Source organism: Pseudophryne corroboree, unplaced genomic scaffold, assembly GCF_028390025.1.
Source record: "Pseudophryne corroboree isolate aPseCor3 unplaced genomic scaffold, aPseCor3.hap2 scaffold_383, whole genome shotgun sequence".
In the NCBI taxonomy this organism is placed as follows: domain Eukaryota; kingdom Metazoa; phylum Chordata; class Amphibia; order Anura; family Myobatrachidae; genus Pseudophryne; species Pseudophryne corroboree.
The window spans coordinates 412,773-420,345 of NW_026970030.1; the positions used below are offsets into that span (position 1 = coordinate 412,773).

General features: G+C 34.9%; 1 non-coding gene across 1 annotated transcript; it reads right to left on the bottom strand.

Annotated features, from left to right (window-relative positions):
- Positions 1–2,913: 2,913 nt before the first annotated feature.
- TRNAS-ACU (transfer RNA serine (anticodon ACU)) lies at positions 2,914–2,987 on the bottom strand. The gene has a single exon. It is a non-coding gene; the product is annotated as a tRNA-Ser (tRNA).
- Between the last annotated feature and the right edge of the window lie 4,586 nt (positions 2,988–7,573).

A 7,573-nucleotide genomic window follows, 5' to 3' on the forward strand; every position in this document is an offset into this window, starting at 1 on the left:
TTTCCAGCTTGAATTTCAATGATGCATTGGGGCAACGATTTTGTGAGAAACATCTTCACCCTTAAATAAAGATTTTCTTAATTCCTTACCTGTGTGCTAATTAGATATCACCTTGTTTTCACATTAAACAGACTTCCACATGAGAAAGCAGCAAGGATGCATTGGCGTTAATGTTTCCTGGTGTCAACCTGTATTATTTCAGTAGACATTGAAATGAGGATGCATCTTGCTGCCTTTCCAATGAAGCAAGTTTAATTTAGTAATAGGTGAAAAACCATCCTTACAAAGGTGTTCATCAGAGACTTGGCTTTGTGGACACTTTTCAGAGAACAAATTTGTTAGCATAAAAATAAAGCCAGAAAATGAAGAGCTGTTTAATCACTCAATTGGATTTTTTTGCCAGCATATTTCTTTTTCTCTGCAACCCACTGCTAAATTGTGCTTCCTAGCTGTTTTTATAAAATCACTGAATCAAATCTAATTACATCAGAGAAGGCCAGGTACCCTACACCATAAGAGGGGGTTTGAAATTTTGACTTGTCTTCTTAAAGATCACCAAAATCTGATAACAAGGTCAATTACGTCCCTGGGTGGGATTGAACCACCAACCTTTTGGTTAATAGCCATACACACTAACTGATCGCGCCACAGAGACACTTTGCAAAAGTACATACTGACAAAGGCTAATAAGCATTCATCTAAAACGTTTCCTAGAAAAACTTTAAAAAGTCAATAATCTGGAGAGTTTTTGTAAGATGTTTCTTCCATCAACCAACGAAGAAACACATTGGTACTTTCCCATGATGAGTGAGTGCTTCAGGATCTATTGCACTTACATGTGCAGCAGAGTACTGCAATGGAAGCATGCTGAGCCCATTACTCAGAGGTAGGCAGATTGAAACTATCCTCTGCTATATGCATTTTTTTTGTTAAAGTAATCAAAACTGGGATTGATATTTTTGCTCTTTTATTTTTACTTAAAGTACAATAACTTTTACCATTTTAAGTTGTTTTAATAGTATATTGACAGTATAGTTTTCTTTAAAAAATCCACTTAATTTTCTTTACCCTATTATTAAAAGGGTAATTGACAAAAACAAACTGCATTGTCACCAGAAGAGCAATACAAAATGTACAAGTGATATATTAAAATCATCTTTCCAGCTTGAATTTCAATGATGCATTGGGGCAACGATTTTGTGAGAAACATCTTCACCCTTAAATATAGATTTTCTTAATTCCTTACCTGTGTGCTAATTAGATATCACCTTGTTTTCACATTAAACAGACTTCTACATGAGAAAGCAGCAAGGATGCAGTGGCGTTAATGTTTCCTGGTGTCAACCTGTATTATTTCAGTAGACATTGAAATGAGGATGCATCTTGCTGCCTTTCCAATGAAGCAAGTTTAATTTAGTAATAGGTGAAAAACCATCCCTACAAATGTGTTAATCAGAGACTTGGCTTTGTGGACACTTTTCAGAGAACAAATTTGTTAGCATAAAAATAAAGGCAGAAAATGAAGAGCTGTTTAATCACTCAATTGGATTTTTTTTGCCAGCATATTTCTTTTTCTCTGCAACCCACTGCTAAATTGTGCTTCCTAGCTGTTTTTATAAAATCAATGAATCAAATCTAACTCTGATTACATCAGAGAAGGCCAGGTACCCTACACCATAACAAGGGGTTTGAAATTTTGACTTGTCTACTTAAAGATCACCAAAATCTGATAACAAGGTCAATTACGTCCCTGGGTGGGATTGAACCACCAACCTTTTGGTTAGTAGTCGGACACACTAACCGATTGCGCCACAGAGACACTTTGCAAAAAGTTCATACTGACAAAGGCTAATAAGCATACATCTAGAACGTTTCCTAGAAAAACTTTAAAAAGTCAATAATCTGGAGAGTTTTTGTAAGATGTTTCTTCCATCAACCAACGAAGAAACACATTGGTACTTTCCCATGATGAGTGAGTGCTTCAGGATCTCTTGCACTTACATGTGCAGCAGAGTACTGCAATGGAAGCATGCTGGGCCCATAACCCAGAGGTAGGCAGATTGAAACTATCCTTTGCTATATGCATTTTTTTTTGTTAATTTAAGTAATCAAAACTGGGATTGGTATTTTTGCTCTTTTATTTTTACTTAAAGTACAATAACTTTTACCATTTTAATTTGTTTTAATAGTATATTGACAGTATAGTTTTCTTTAAAAAATCCACTTAATTTTCTTTACCCTATTATTAAAAGGGTAATTGACAAAAACAAACTACATTGTCACCAGAAGAGCAATACAAAATGTACAAGTGATATATTAAAATCATCTTTCCAGCTTGAATTTCAATGATGCATTGGGGCCAACGATTTTGTGAGAAACATCTTCACCCTTAAATAAAGATTTTCTTAATTCCTTACCTGTGTGCTAATTAGATGTCACCTTGTTTTCACATTAAACAGACTTCTACATGAGAAAGCAGCAAGGATGCAGTGGCGTTAATGTTTCCTGGTGTCAACCTGTATTATTTCAGTAGACATTGAAATGAGGATGCATCTTGCTGCCTTTCCAATGAAGCAAGTTTAATTTAGTTATAGGTGAAAAACCATCCCTACAAAGGTGTTAATCAGAGACTTGGCTTTGTGGACACTTTTTAGAGAACAAATTTGTTAGCATAAAAATAAAGGCAGAAAATGAAGAGCTGTTTAATCACTCAATTGGATTTTTCTACCAGCATATTTTTTTCTCTGCAACCCATTGCTAAATTGTGCTTCCTAGCTGTTTTTTATAAAATCACTGAATCAAATCTAACTCTGATTACATCAGAGAAGGCCAGGTACCCTACACCATAAGAGGAGTTTGAAATTTTGACTTGTCTACTTAAATATCACCAAAACCTGATCACAAGGTCAATTATGTCCCTGGGTGGGATTGAACCACCAACCTTTTGGGTAGTAGCCAGACACACTAACCGATTGCGCCACAGAGACACTTTGCAAAAAGTACATACTGACAAAGGCTAATAAGCATTCATCTAGAACGTTTCCTAGAAAAACTTTAAAAAGTCAATAATCTGGAGAGTTTTTGTAAGAATTTTCTTAAATCAACCAACGAAGAAACACATTGGTACTTTCCCATGATGAGTGAGTGCTTCAGGATCTCTTGCACTTACATGTGCAGCAGAGTACTGCAATGGAAGCATGCTGGGCCCATTACCCAGAGGTAGGCAGATTGAAACTATCCTCTGCTATATGCATTTTTATTGTTAAAGTAATCCAAAACTGGGATTGATATGTTAGCTATTTTATGTTTACTTAAAGTACAATGACTTTTACCATTTTAATTTGTTTTAATAGTATATTGACAGTATAGTTTTCTTTCAAAAATCCACTTAATTTTCTTTACCCTATTATTAAAATGGTAATTGACAAAAACAAACTACATTGTCACCAGAAGAGCAATACAAAATGTACAAGTGATATATTAAAATCATCTTTCCAGCTTGAATTTCAATGATGCATTGGGGCAACGATTTTGTGAGAAACATCTTCACCCTTAAATAAAGATTTTCTTAATTCCTTACCTGTGTGCTAATTAGATATCACCTTGTTTTCACATTAAACAGACTTCCACATGAGAAAGCAGCAAGGATGCATTGGCGTTAATGTTTCCTGGTGTCAACCTGTATTATTTCAGTAGACATTGAAATGAGGATGCATCTTGCTGCCTTTCCAATGAAGCAAGTTTAATTTAGTAATAGGTTAAAAACCATCCTTACAAAGGTGTTAATCAGAGACTTGGCTTTGTGGACACTTTTCAGAGAACAAATTTGTTAGCATAAAAATAAAGCCAGAAAATTAAGAGCTGTTGAATCACTCAATTAGATTTTTTTTGCCAGCATATTTCTTTTTCTCTGCAACCCACTGCTAAATTGTGCTTCCTAGCTGTTTTTATAAAATCACTGAATCAAATCTAACTCTGATTACATCAGAGAAGGCCAGGTACCCTACACCAGAACAGGGGGTTTGAAATTTTGACTTGTCTACTTAAAGATCACCAAAATCTGATAACAAGGTCAATTACGTCCCTGGTTGGGATTGAACCACCAACCTTTTGGTTAGTAGCCGGACACACTAACCGATTGCGCCACAGAAACACTTTGCAAAAAGTACATACTGACAAAGGATAATAAGCATACATCTAGAACGTTTCCTAGAAAAACTTTAAAAAGTCAATAATCTGGAGAGTTTTTGTAAGATGTTTCTTCCATCAACCAATGAAGAAACACATTGGTACTTTCCCATGATGAGTGAGTGCTTCAGGATCTCTTGCACTTACATGTGCAGCAGAGTACTGCAATGGAAGCATGCTGGGCCCATTACCCAGAGGTAGGCAGATTGAAACTATCCTCTGCTATATGCATTTTTTTTGTTAATTTAAGTAATCAAAACTGGGATTGATATTTTTGCTCTTTTATTTTTACTTAAAGTACAATAACTTTTACCATTTTAATTTGTTTTAATAGTATATTGACAGTATAGTTTTCTTTAAAAAATCCACTTAATTTTCTTTACCCTATTATTAAAAGGGTAATTGACAAAAACAAACTGCATTGTCACCAGAAGAGCAATACAAAATGTACAAGTGATATATTAAAATCATCTTTCCAGCTTGAATTTCAATGATGCATTGGGGCAACGATTTTGTGAGAAACATCTTCACCCTTAAATAAAGATTTTCTTAATTCCTTACCTGTGTGCTAATTAGATATCACCTTGTTTTCACATTAAACAGACTTCTACATGAGAAAGCAGCAAGGATGCAGTGGCGTTAATGTTTCCTGGTGTCAACCTGTATTATTTCAGTAGACATTGAAATGAGGATGCATCTTGCTGCCTTTCCAATGGAGCAAGTTTAATTTAGTTATAGGTGAAAAAACCATCCCTACAAAGGTGTTAATCAGAGACTTGGCTTTGTGGACACTTTTTAGAGAACAAATTTGTTAGCATAAAAATAAAGGCAGAAAACGAAGAGCTGTTTAATCACTCAATTGGATTTTTCTACCAGCATATTTTTTTCTCTGCAACCCATTGCTAAATTGTGCTTCCTAGCTGTTTTTTATAAAATCACTGAATCAAATCTAACTCTGATTACATCAGAGAAGGCCAGGTACCCTACACCATAAGAGGGGGTTTGAAATTTTGACTTGTCTACTTAAATATCACCAAAACCTGATCACAAGGTCAATTATGTCCCTGGGTGGGATTGAACCACAAACCTTTTGGTTAGTAGCCAGACACACTAACCGATTGAGCCACAGAGACACTTTGCGAAAAGTACATACTGACAAAGGCTAATAAGCATTCATCTAGAACATTTCCTAGAAAAACTTTAAAAAGTCAATAATCTGGAGAGTTTTTGTAAGAATTTTCTTAAATCAACCAACGAAGAAACACATTGGCACTTTCCCATGATGAGTGAGTGCTTCAGGATCTCTTGCACTTACATGTGCAGCAGAGTACTGCAATGGAAGCATGCTGGGCCCATTACCCAGAGGTAGGCCGATTGAAACTATCCTCTGCTATATGCATTTTTTTTGTTAAAGTAATCCAAAACTGGGATTGATATGTTAGCTATTTTATGTTTACTTAAAGTACAATGACTTTTACCATTTTAATTTGTTTTAATAGTATATTGACAGTATTTTTTTCTTTCAAAAATCCACTTAATTTTCTTTACCCTATTATTAAAATGGTAATTGACAAAAACAAACTACATTGTCACCAGAAGAGCAATACAAAATGTACAAGTGATATATTAAAGTCATCTTTCCAGCTTGAATTTCAATGATGCATTGGGGCAACGATTTTGTGAGAAACATCTTCACCCTTAAATAAAGATTTTCTTAATTCCTTACCTGTGTGCTAATTAGATATCACCTTGTTTTCACATTAAACAGACTTCCACATGAGAAAGCAGCAAGGATGCATTGGCGTTAATGTTTCCTGGTGTCAACCTGTATTATTTCAGTAGACATTGAAATGAGGATGCATCTTGCTGCCTTTCCAATGAAGCAAGTTTAATTTAGTAATAGGTGAAAAACCATCCTTACAAAGGTGTTCATCAGAGACTTGGCTTTGTGGACACTTTTCAGAGAACAAATTTGTTAGCATAAAAATAAAGCCAGAAAATGAAGAGCTGTTTAATCACTCAATTGGATTTTTTTGCCAGCATATTTCTTTTTCTCTGCAACCCACTGCTAAATTGTGCTTCCTAGCTGTTTTTATAAAATCACTGAATCAAATCTAACTCTGATTACATCAGAGAAGGCCAGGTACCCTACACCATAAGAGGGGGTTTGAAATTTTGACTTGTCTACTTAAAGATCACCAAAATCTGATAACAAGGTCAATTACGTCCCTGGGTGGGATTGAACCACCAACCTTTTGGTTAATAGCCATACACACTAACTGATTGCGCCACAGAGACACTTTACAAAAGTACATACTGACAAAGGCTAATAAGCATTCATCTAAAACGTTTCCTAGAAAAACTTTAAAAAGTCAATAATCTGGAGAGTTTTTGTAAGATGTTTCTTCCATCAACCAACGAAGAAACACATTGGTACTTTCCCATGATGAGTGAGTGCTTCAGGATCTATTGCACTTACATGTGCAGCAGAGTACTGCAATGGAAGCATGCTGGGCCCATTACCCAGAGGTAGGCAGATTGAAACTATCCTCTGCTATATGCATTTTTTTTGTTAAAGTAATCAAAACTGGGATTGATATTTTTGCTCTTTTATTTTTACTTAAAGTACAATAACTTTTACCATTTTAATTTGTTTTAATAGTATATTGACAGTATAGTTTTCTTTAAAAAATCCACTTAATTTTCTTTACCCTATTATTAAAAGGGTAATTGACAAAAACAAACTACATTGTCACCAGAAGAGCAATACAAAATGTACAAGTGATATATTAAAATCATCTTTCCAGCTTGAATTTCAATGATGCATTGGGGCAACGATTTTGTGAGAAACATCTTCACCCTTAAATATAGATTTTCTTAATTCCTTACCTGTGTGCTAATTAGATATCACCTTGTTTTCACATTAAACAGACTTCTACATGAGAAAGCAGCAAGGATGCAGTGGCGTTAATGTTTCCTGGTGTCAACCTGTATTATTTCAGTAGACATTGAAATGAGGATGCATCTTGCTGCCTTTCCAATGAAGCAAGTTTAATTTAGTTATAGGTGAAAAACCATCCCTACAAAGGTGTTAATCAGAGACTTGGCTTTGTGGACACTTTTTAGAGAACAAATTTGTTAGCATAAAAATAAAGGCAGAAAATGAAGAGCTGTTTAATCACTCAATTGGATTTTTCTACCAGCATATTTTTTTCTCTGCAACCCATTGCTAAATTGTGCTTCCTAGCTGTTTTTTATAAAATCACTGAATCAAATCTAACTCTGATTACATCAGAGAAGGCCAGGTACCCTACACCATAAGAGGAGTTTGAAATTTTGACTTGTCTACTTAAATATCACCAAAACCTGATCACAAGGTCAATTA